Here is a 12,231-nt window from a genome sequence, read left to right as displayed (position 1 = left end):
AAACTTTGGAAAATGCACAAGAAGCACAAAAAAGGAAATGAGAAATATCCATACTCTCACTGTCATGAGATAACTACTGTTGATATTTTGCAATACTTCCTTCTAGTCTCTTTTTTTTTGACATATACAATTGGGATTCCACCCCCAGAACTTCCTGGGCCTTACCTTCACAGCTCTCCAGTTTTATAGCTTGTTTTTCTTCCCCCTCTTAAAATTGTATTTCGTAAACATTTTTCCACACCACGGAAAAAAACTAATTTATAATGGCCACTTAAAATTTCATCATATGGATCTACTATAATTGAACTAATCCCTTATCATTGGACATATGTTGTTTCCAATTTTTTGCTATTTTAAGTAATGCTGTTTAAACAGCCGTGGACAAAGATCTTTGCCTGCATTTCGGGGCCTCTAGATCCATTAAGCTGTTAACACTATAAAGGCAGGACAGTGTTGAGCTTGTCTTGTCCACCTAACCTAGCATATGACACGGAGCAGCCATCATTGAATGAATGAATGATTTTCTCATTAGTTCTGTAAGTTAAATCCCTAGAAGGGAAATTCCTGAGTCAAAGGGAAGGAGCATATTTAAGGCCCTCGAGATAAATTGCCAATTGCTTTCCTGAAATATAGTACCAATTTATAGTCCGTGCTACCCCCAGCAGAGTCTAAGAGGGTCGAGCCAGAACTAGCGGCCATCCCTGAGCTGCTCTCCTCCCTGCAGGGGGCCTGTCTCAAGCTCTGATTGCTGGACCCCCAGAGCGGTGCAAGGAGCAGGGGAGGCTGCCAGGTTCTGATAATAAGGCTGCCGTAGGTCTGCTCCGAGGACCTCCTATGGGGACAGTAGTCTCCCCTCCGTGCCTGGAGAGGCAGAGAGGTCCTCCAACACCCTTCGGAAAGAGCATGCACTTAGACTCTTTTCACTTAGAAAATGTGAATTCTGCTAAAGAACTCCCAGTGTGCTTAAAATAACCTGAGCAAGAGTCCCCAGCCAGTACACTAGGATCGACAAGTCCATCTTTAAACCTCACCAATTTTTAAAGTAAATTTCTTCCTATTCTCTTAGAAAGAGGAAGAAGGGGCTTTGAGTTAACTCACAAAAAAAAGGAAAAGCAGAATCAAACAATCAGAATTTTCATGAGGTTTAAACAAGCTAAGAGAAGAAAAAAAAATGTCAATTTTAAGAGTCAATATAGTTGTTCTTATTTAGGTTTAAAAAGCGACTTGGAACGTCCAGGAAGCTAAGGTGAAGAGAAAAATATCAGACGGCTGTTGTTCTGATTGGTAAAGACTTACCAGGTCCTCAGAAAAGGCAAAGATATTTCTTATACTAAAAGGTGATAGAAATCTCTCTCTAGGATCTTAGTATAGGCCCTGACACTTGCTAAGTCCACAGTAAATGTTAGCTGTTGTTGTTGTTATTATTATTATCCGTGCAAAAATACCTCTTGTAACAACTGTTAACTAAAGTCAGAGCATGATACAGAAGCCCAGTCCTTTGAAGGACTACGTTGTTACGCCGACGTGTAACTATCACGCAGAGTACAGCTTTTAAATTCTTCCTCAAGTATTCTTCCTTCCCACCAGACTTGAGAATGAGCTAGATGGTGAAAAGATCCAAGCCATGCTCTCTGGCGAGGTCTGGCCTCCAGGCCCCTTGCTGCTGACTGGGGATGTGAAGTTGATGTGAGCCCTGCGTGCAGATGGGACTGCGTCCAGGACTCACACCTGGATGGAAGCCACGCCATCTCTGCACAGAAGTGGGTCCACGTCAGTGCCCCAGCCCCATGCTCTGTCAGTCTCCCACAGGCTTCCTTGTTTTAGAGGTTTTCTCTCGCTTGAGGATGCCGCCACTAGCACCCACCTTCTCCCTCCAGACCTGGTCACCCACTCAGCTCCTGCTGCCCAGAGGGCTGGCACATTCAGACAGCACCATGGTGTAAAAATATTAGTAATAGTGATAATACTTCCTTCACGACACTCTTGACCTCAGAACAAAGAGGTCAGTGGAGGGGACACACAGGAGGCTGGTAAGATGTCTTTGCAGTAACCGTGGAAGATGGCTGTGACTAGGCATTTGGAAGGGCCCAGAGAGGGCACTGATAGTGTGAGCTGAGTCCAGGGTCCTGGGGGGACATTTCACAGGAGCCACCAAGGCCTCTGGGGGTCATCTCTGCCACCTCCTCTGGAGTCTGTCTCTTCTCTTTGTTCCTCCTCTCCTCCCCTCTCTCCTTTCTAGTTCTTTCTTATAGTCTCCTTTCCTCTCTGTATCTCCTGTCTCTCCATGTATCTCTTCAGCCCCTGCAGGCATTACTTCAGTGGGATGCTGTACTTAGAGCTGAGAAATCTGCCAGCCCCAACAGGAGCAGAGACCCTGTCTACTCTCTCTGTGTCCCTGAAGCACCTGACCTTGTGCCTGGCCAACGATGAGTGATCCTTAGTTGGTCCTTGAACAAAGTAGAAAGGACAGCTGTCCTGAGTTCAGTCACGTCGTGTGACAGTGCTGCTGTATAAAGGAAAGACACATGGGTGCTTTGTGAACTTTTACCCCAAAGTGCCCTAAGACACAGAGAAGTGGACTTAGAATAAATTTATAAACTGAAGGGAGACTTTTGAAAAGCTTCAAACTTGCAGGTAAACCCCAGAGGCTCTAATTTTTGCATTCTATTTCACAATCTTTTTATTTTAAACAGATTTTGACTCTGTCTAGTACTGCATCAAATGAAAACTGCATACAAATGTTCGTCGGACACAGAGGACATGTTTGGGAGAGTCCAACTCAAAATATAGGCCATGTGGAGAAGGTGATATGCACTGAGCCCCTTCCATCCAGAGACCCTCAAAGAGAGAGGCCCTCACTCTCCCTGCCCTCCATTCCCCCAGCTGCCAGTGAACTGCTTCTCACATGGGCAACTCTGTGTCAAGTGCTCCAGGGTAAGGAGCAAAGAAATGCAGGTATGGATGGAATTAATAATGGTGAAGGTTTACCTGAGCAGCACTGGGCAGGCCGGTTCATATAAAGATAAGGTTGTAAATAACTAGTTAAATTCCTAATCCCTCCACTCACCACCTGTCAATCTTCATTACAAACTATATTCCAGGAACGCACTCCATTTTTGCAACCCCCTGGCACACGTACAGAAGAATGCCTGTACCCCAGTTTAACCAATCTTTCCAGTCTCCTAATCTAGCACAGCCCTGGTGCACAGCTGGTGCCCAGAGGTACATAAATGCCTGTACTCAACAGCTCTGACCAATTCTCACAGTGCTCAGTGTCTTATAGGGGAAACAAACACATAAACAAATCGCTAGGACCTGGTATCTTATGGGTACGGATGCACTGTCACAGAAGGGGGCTGGGAAGGGAAGAAGAAGAAGAACTCAGCCAGACAGTCGGAAGGAGTGTGGCATAACGGCTAAGAGCCGGGCCCAGAGCCGACAGGCTCCAGTCGGATCCTGGTTCTCCTCCCACTTACTAGGCAGGTACGGTCTGCAGCCATCCTGAGCCTCAACGTCCTTTCTCCACAGGAGAGATGGTAGTAATAGCACAGGCCTGGGAAGGTTTTTCAGTATAAAGCACTTAGCACAGTGCCTAGAACTCAATAAATGTGAGTTGTTATAATTATTAATATTGTGATGATGGTTTCAGCAGAGGAATATAAATAGTTTAAGTATAGATCTGGAAATATGGCCTAATGCATTGCAAAGGAGAATCTTCCATCGTAGAATCAGCCAAGATTTCTTTGGGAGAAATGGAAGGGTATAAAGGTCACTGCTGTCTCTTCTCTTGTGTTTCAGATACTGTCCACAAGATGGCAGCAGCGGCCTCAGGTTCTCACTGGGCCTAGAACGCATTCCATTCAGCCAGCATTCCACAGAACCCCGCCCGAGACAGGCATCTCTGGGACATATTTTAAGTGGAAGGCAACCAGCACCGCATCTAAAGGATGCCCGTCCTTCTGGAATGCTCTAGAAGTCTATGACTAGACAAAGACTCTCTGGCCTTGGGAAAAACTGGAAACTATTCATTCATTCATTCATTCCTTCAGCAAATATGTACTAAGATCTAGGTATCCTGCAAAGGAATAAAGAGAAGGCCCTGCTCTCGGGACCTCACGGCCAGTCACACAGGACTCAACACTGGTAGATCATGGGAAGGAGTCTCCCAGCCAACTAAAAATTACAAGCCTGTGGACAGTGGTAACTCACGACTGAAGGTTAAGCAAAGAAGAACAGACTCGTGATAGGATGTGCACATTGACTCTGCTCTGTATGCTGATAAGACTGGGAGGGAATTTGAAGAGAAAGAAGTTGATTGAATTAAATCATGATTGAGGGTTTACCACCTGTAAAATTACTTAAGTTCTTTTTTCCCCCTCCTTTAAGCTAGAAATCTGGGCCGGGCTAATGGAAGCTGTCACCTGGAATGTCTGGGGCAGCTGTGCAAGGTTACATTCCAGGCTCCAAGCAAAAAAATGCCAGCAATTTGCCTTTTGTCAACTGCAAATTAAAGTAATTTCCATGCAGAGGGTTTCTCCTGCTGGCGGTGAGCACCCCAAAATGCCAGGGCTGTTTGCGGCAAGCCTTTACCTGGCCGCCCCGCCAGGGCAAACACACCTGAGGTTGAAGGCACCTCAGGGTTGTAATCGGGGGTGGTTTGCTTGGCTCTTCTCTCACTGAAGCGCCAAACCGAGTGGGCATTAAGTGAGGCCTGCAGGTGGAAACAGGGATATATCTTCATTCCCTTAGCTTCCTCATAGCACTTTCTAGAATGTGGGGAAAAAAAGGCCCTCGCTTTAAAAAACTGAAGAGAAGGTAAATTTGTGTGTGCTGCCATACTTTGCACTATAACGACAATAAAAAATAGCCACCATGATTGAGTGTGCCAGGCAGACACAAAGCTAAGACAGCAGAGCCAAGTATTACCGAATTGTCAAAGAAGGTAAAAGAAGTATTATTGTCCTCACTTTATAGATGAGGAATTTGAGGCTCTATGAAGTTAAGCATTTTGGAGAAAGTCACCAGTATTAAATGATAAAGATGGGATTTAAACCCTCATTTCTCAAACTGTCGAACTTGGAGCCTTCACCCTCATGCAGCCAGCCAACTGCAGAGGTGGATAGAGAAACGTGTCACCACCAGAAACAAAGAAGAGGTTATTCATTCATTGATCCGGTAAGTATTTATAGAGCACCCACTCTGTATCAGACACTGGGCATACAAAGGTAAGTACTGTCAACTACAAATTAATCTTCATGCAGAGGACTTGGCACCATGGTCCAAGCTTGGAGACCAGAAGCATGAATAGAAACAGATCTCGAACATCCCTCTCACCAAAGAGCGAGGCCGATGCCTGGGGTTTAGATCAAGAGCAAAAGGACGAGGCACCTTCGGTCACAGACAACGTGCTCGTTTGGCTGAGCAGAACACGTTGTCACACACACTTAGAGGGCAAGCTTTATATCCCTGTGTGCACTCGTCACCCTGGAAAGAGCTATGACCTGCCCTCCCCCCAACTCCCACCCCCACACACAACAGTGCCAGGCTGGTGACCTTGTGGATTCCAGAATCTCTCCCATCCTGCACCTCCTCCCTCACGTGGCTTCCACCAGAGCCCTGCACTGTGTGACCTCAGGGGAACTCCATCATCTTCCCTAATCTGTGGCCTTTCTGGGCCTCCTTTTCCTTGTCTGTTAGACCAGATGACCTGAGGGCTCTTCCAGCTCAGACATTTCTGACAGCTGCCATTTACTGAGCACAGGCTGTAGGCCGGGTGCTGTTCCAGGTTCCTTACAGTCATTACCTTATTTAATCATCACACACACCCCACAAGTGGGTGTAGCACCTCCATTTTGTAGATGACTTTTAAAACTCAGAGATATACTAGGTGACTTCTCCAAGGTTACACAACTAGTAAGTTGAGAGCCAGGATTAGAAGCCAGGTTGGTCTTGACCCTCAAAACCCCAATATTTCTCACTGCTGCTAGAAGAAGAGGTAAAGATTTACTCTTTGTCCTCCAGATCGTTAAGCCAACACCGCTGCCTGACTCTTCCCATTGGAAGCCCTCATGACCACTTACACGGTTCTCACCTTGTCTTCGTCACCATCCTCATCTACGCTCTTTGGCATTCATTGTTCTTGGAAGACTTCAGTACCTGACATACCCTTGCCTGTCGTGATTCATCCAAAACTCATGGAGAGACCTCACAGCTCCCTGACCTTTGGCCTTTGGGGATAATGTAACTTTCAATCTTGCCACTATTCTAGGCATCCCCCACCCCCAGCCCAAACACCACTTTATACTTATGGAAATACTCTGCCTCCAAGACCTTGAACTCCAAGCTCCCATCTCCAGTCACACTTCTACCCCATCACCACTCTCGCCCAGCCTCACTGTCTCTTGGCCTAACTTGACTTCCTCCATAGACAGTATCCATGTCAGCCACTTCCCCTCCACCTGAGTCCTCTCAGCTCTCCCCCCGCCCCCAAAACTCCTCTGAATCGACTCCCTCCTTTCTAACTTCAAATATACAATAACTTTATACAATCTCTCCTTCCTTTTTTCCTCTTTCTCAGGAAACCTCCTCACCCCACCCCCTTACCACCACAAGGCTACCTCGCCTCTAAGCTGCATATCACTCTCTGGGCCACCTCCTCTAGAAAGGACCTATCTTTCTCAAATCTTCCCTCCCCTTCTGACTCTTCAAACTCTTCCTCTCTTCAAGCATCTCCCTCTGGCTTCGCAAACTTCCCCAAATGGACCAAAGTGATGTTTCTCTCCTCCTTCCTCCACCATGGCTGTTTTTGGAAGACTCCCTCTTCATACCCCATTCTCATGATGTCTGACCTCCCATTTCACTCCAATGGAATGCCACTCTTCAGCCACCAACAACTCCTAGTTTCTAAATCTAATCATCTTTTCTCAGTTCTTATTCCTTTGACCTATAAAAAGTAGAATCTGCTGTCAAACCGGGTCATTATGACTCCTTTGCTCTCCTTTACATTGCCTCTCAGCTCTAAGTTACGTGACTTCTCTGAGCCTCAGTTTCCCCATCCATTAAAGGAGGAAAACAAGTGCCAACATCATAGTGTGGTGGGTATTGGATGAGATACCATGTGCCCGACATATTGAAGGTGTCCCTACTTCGTGGTTACTTTAGTGTTGCTTTTCTCTCTTATGTTGAGAGAATCTCTTGATTTATCAATCTTTAATCCACCCTACAACAGCAAACATTGTAAGATGGAGATCCTCATGACCCTAAGAAAATCCAGGAATTTGCTTTGCACACAGTAGGTACAGAATAAATTCACTGTTGACAGTGATGACTGCCTTATAACCTCCAGCTATTTCCCAGTCTTTTAATTTCAATAAACCACAAATGCCTTCTCCACCTCAGACTTGGCTATTTAACGGTTTCAATCCTTTGAAAAGGAAAATGACTCCCTTATTTTTCACTTACTTGCTGCGTGTTAAGAGCCCTTTGATGTTCCAAAGGCCTTTCAAGAAAGCCTTCTTAGAAATAGGAGCTTGGCTTTTGCCACAGGGAAGTGAACTTGAACCCCAAAGGTTGAGCTGGGACCCTGGAGTCCCAGGCAGGCATTTTCCTCACAGGCTCCAGGCCTGACCCCAGCCCAGAGCTTGGAGAAAATGCTATTTGCAAGCTCTTCATCCTTCTCAAAGCTGTCATTTTCGTCAGCCCCACTGGGCATTTTGACAAATGCCTTTGCTAATTACTTAATTATTTTGGCCTGCACAACTGTAGGGGCTGTTTCCTTAAAGAAAAGAGGGCTTAGCCAGTCCATTCTTATCCATGTAAGGCCTGAAAGTAGCCTGCTTCAATCCTGCTTCAATCCTATCAAAGTGTTTGGCTAACTAAGCACCCCCACCAGTCAAATTAACTCAAATACATTAGGATGCAAGAACACATAGGCACAAAGCTCTCCTTCCACAAAGCCAGGCTAAAGCTAGCATTTGTTTTTTATGCCATTGACTTGTTTCTTCTAGTTTAAGCCTCTTTTGCATGGGAAAGAAACCTGTGCTTATCTGCTGACTTTCAATTAAAGAAACAATTAGGCTGAATGGTCAATGCGTCAATGTGTCCCTCCTGGAATTAGCTGAGTGTGAGCCTGTCACCCAGTTGTCAACACAGTGGGGTGGGCGGGTGCCAGGAAAGTTTGGAAGAGATTTCGCCCTGGTGGGAGGTTGAACAGGCAATCCCTAGAATGGCCTGCCCTAACATTCTCAGTCTCTCTAAGAATCATAGTCTCTCTAAGACATGCTCTCTCTGAGCATCCTCTCCCTTCATTACTACCAATTAATGCCTAGCATCACGCCATAGGCCCTGGCTGTGTCTTCATCGCACCCTGGAGAAAAGGCCTTTGTCTAGTTTATTTGCTCAGGGTACCTGGAGGCTAAAACAAACTCAGAATTAACCTCGAAATGCAAATTGCACTTGGAGGTGTGAATTATCCAAAGCGGTTGTCCAAGTGATCAGATAAACAGCCAATGGCCCCATCCAGAGGCTGGCATGGTGCCTGGCACATGGTAGATATCCAATAAAGGGTGGCTGGGGGTGGAATAAAGCTTCCGCCCTTCGTGCTGGGTTATCCAGCCTGCAGGAAGAATGGAGTCAGGGTGCAGTTGAGCCTTGGTGAATCATTGGAGGGGGCAGGGGACTCACAGAGGCTCCAATTAGGGCTGACCCAGCTATTGTTTGCACAGCTGGGACCAGAGAAACTGAACTGACCCTGGGTCTTTCTCATGAAAATGCCATGAGGGCAAAGCTGCCCCTGAAAATACTGGTGTCTTGCATAGTGTTAAGGACTACATTATAAACCCCTCAGCTAGGTTTAGATGAAGGGATCTTAGAGGCATGCTCCCTTCTCTATGGACAAGGAAATTGAAGCCTAGAGAGTTTGAGTGATTTGCCTAAAGTCACACAGCCAGTTAGAAAATATGAGAAGCACATATTTCATTTGCTATAGTAGCTGAAAAGTTAAAATTCATGAGGATAAATTTAATGAAGAGTCTATAGGATCTATAAGAAGAAAATTTTAAAGCTCTAATGAGGTTCATAAAAGAAAACTAGAGTAAATGGGAAGACATGCCCTTCTTTTGGATGTCATTCTCCCCCAATTAATGTATATGCTCAATGCATTTCCAATTAAAGTACCAAGAGGATAGGTGGGGGATTGATAAAATGACGCTAAAATTTATCTGGAAAAATAAACGTGTGAAAATAGCTGGGAAAAGTCCAAAGAAGAATAATGAGGCAGCACTACTCCCACTAGTTGTTAAAATACATCATAAAACAATAATAATTAAAACAGTTTATAGTGGAGAAAAAATAGACAGTATAACAGGAGGGAACAATAAATAGACTGAAATATACATGGAAATGTAGCTTATGATAAAAATGGCATTTCAATTTAGTGAGGAAAGAGAGATCATTCAGTAAATGATTTGGAGACCATTGATAATCAGTTGAAAAAAATTACGTTAGACCCCTACCTCAATCCTTAACACCAAAGGATCAAAGATTTGAATTTTAAAAATGAAACCATAAAATGTCTCAAAGAACACATGTATAAAGTGTAATCTAAGAGTGGAAAAGAACTTTCTAAGCAGATCATGAAACCCTGAAACCAGAAGAACTGATACATTTGAATACATAAAAATGCACATTGGGCCCACCCAATGGCTTAGCGGTTAAGTGCGTGCGCTCCGCTGCTGGTGGCCCGGGTTCAGATCCCGGGCGCGCACCGACGCACTGCTTCTCTGGCCATGCTGAGGCCGTGTCCCACATACAGCAACTAGAAGGATGTGCAGCTATGATATACAACTGTCTACTGGGGCTTTGGGGGGGAAAAAAAAGCACAATTTCTGTATGGCAAAATAAAGGCCATAAACAAAATAAGACAAATAACACCGGGAAAAATTGTTTGCAATCTATGACCAATAAAAGGTTAGTTTCCTATTTTACAAAGAGTTCACTGCAATCAGCAAGATCTATAAGTACAACTCAGTAGACGAACAGGCAAAGGAGGTGACCAGGCAGGTCACAGAACGAAGATCCAGGGAAACTAGGCAGAACTTACGAAGGCACGGCTCCAGTTCACTAAACAATCTTTCCTATGACTTATTTTCTTCAGAAAATCCCATCAGTGGAATTTTTAGTTGTGTATTTGCTTAGGCTTGTCATTGCTGTTTCTTGTCCCTGAGCCAGCCCTTCAATGGGAAGAGTCCCAGGCACAGCCAACAAAGCCAGGACAACATAAAGGGCCACCTCCCCCGCCTGCCAATCCCCAACACCACTGCAAACCCTCCTGCAGGGAGCCAAGGTTCCAGGCTGGGATGGGGACAGAGGAGGCCACTGGGCAGGTGCCACGCTGCCCTCCTGCATTTGAGGAAGGGGACAAAATCCACACCATTTTAATGTCATCAAACATTCATTCATGCCGCCTCCTGCTAACACCTCCCTCACTGCTCTTAGCTCCTATAATAGCCAGAGATGTGGAATCCACTGTTAACACTCACCGTGGGTTTAGGTTTCCTGCAACTCCAACTACCTAGAATGCAGAGTACCCATTCTAGGCATTTCTAGTAAGAAATGCCTCTTAAAGAGTTGTTACTCTTCACCCCATAGGATTCACTCCCCCTTGACCCTTGCCAGTTCTGGCTTTGTGCACAGTCGCATCTAGACTGGTCATCTGCTGATTTCTCAGAGCGCAGCATGTTAAAGACCGCAGACTAGGGGTCTGCCATAGTAAACCCACTGATGGCAGAGAGCCTGGTCAAAGGCACAGGAAGTGGAGGGCAACAAGGAGGCGATGCCTTGGGGCAGATTGAAAGAAAGGCCAAACGAAATTTCCCGGACTATGTCCAAGGAGCTAAGCCAGTGTGTCGTCCATTGGAGAAATTAAACGATGTTTACCCAAGAAAGAATCAGCTTCAATGACTGCCTTAAAATCACATACTGTAGCATACCAATAGATGAGTTATTGATGAGGCTCGAAGTCAGTAATTCCCCTACTAATTTATTTTTGTTCATTTTAAGCATACACCACACTGCTAGAGCAATGTGAGAACTAGGGGGCCACGCACAGAGACCAGCATGGAATCAAATAAAACTCATAGCATTGATCTGAACATCAACACATGTTGGCTATTGTACCATGTGGCTGGCGTAAAGAGGAACCTCAAAAGACCAATTTATATTACTTTGACTATTTCCTGTCACAAATTAACCAAAGTCTCAGTTTTCTCATCTATACATTGGGAATAATAATGCCTGCCCACAAGGCTTTGTTGCAGGGCTTAAATAAGGTACAGGAGGGCCTGAATAGCATCTGGCGCATGGTAGACAGGTAATAAATAGAAGCTTTTGCTGTTATTGTTGTTGTTGTATTTCTTCATGTTAATTTCTCAGTTTCCAGAATCAGTGTCTTAGAATCAATCACCATTTTTTTTTATAATGTTAAATCATCCTTTTCCCTCTCTCTCTCACACACACCTTAAAACACACAGATTCTAGATCGTGGGGTTTTCTTGGGTGATCACAGGATAAAATTCTCCATTTGCTTTCAATGCCCACAATAATAATAACAGCAAACACGTATATAATGTTCTCTGTGTGCTGGGCACTGGTCTAATGACTGTACATAAATTAACTCATTTAATCCTCATAACAGCACCATGAGGTAAGAATTTTTATTATCCCCCATTTTACAGGTGGGGTGATTGAGCACAAGGAAATTAATTACATTAACAGGTCTCACAGCAAAGTAGGCCGGAAAAGTACTGCTTTTAAAACAAAGCAAGATGAAGGAGTGTGTTCTGTAGACTGCCATGAAATGTGAAAACACACATAGACATACATGCAGATAAATACATATGTAAAGAGAGAGAGAGACTGGAAGCTAAGGCTGAGAGGGACACTTGCTTTTCACTTTTGAACATTTTGAATTTTTTTGTGAATGTTCTACCCATTCAAAAAATTAATCAATAATTGAAAAGTTCTCCCAACTCGTGTCAGTCACTCCTCCCTGGTGTCCCCTGCCCCTTTTAGCAGGTTCAGACATATTTCCGGGCCCCCACACCCCACTGCACAGGGGCCAGCTGTCCTGAAGGCTGGGGCGCCAGCCTGGGCCTCGCCTGCTTTAGGGAGGAGACAGCTGGGCCCGAAGTCACAGACAGGCTGCAGACCTGGGACTCAGCAACAGAGCTCACT

This window comes from Ceratotherium simum, chromosome 6 (assembly GCF_057802395.1).
Source record: "Ceratotherium simum simum isolate JZ-2026a chromosome 6, ASM5780239v1, whole genome shotgun sequence".
In the NCBI taxonomy this organism is placed as follows: Eukaryota; Metazoa; Chordata; class Mammalia; order Perissodactyla; family Rhinocerotidae; genus Ceratotherium; species Ceratotherium simum.
The sequence above is the reverse complement of the archived record's forward strand: the minus strand, read 5'-3'. Positions refer to the sequence as shown.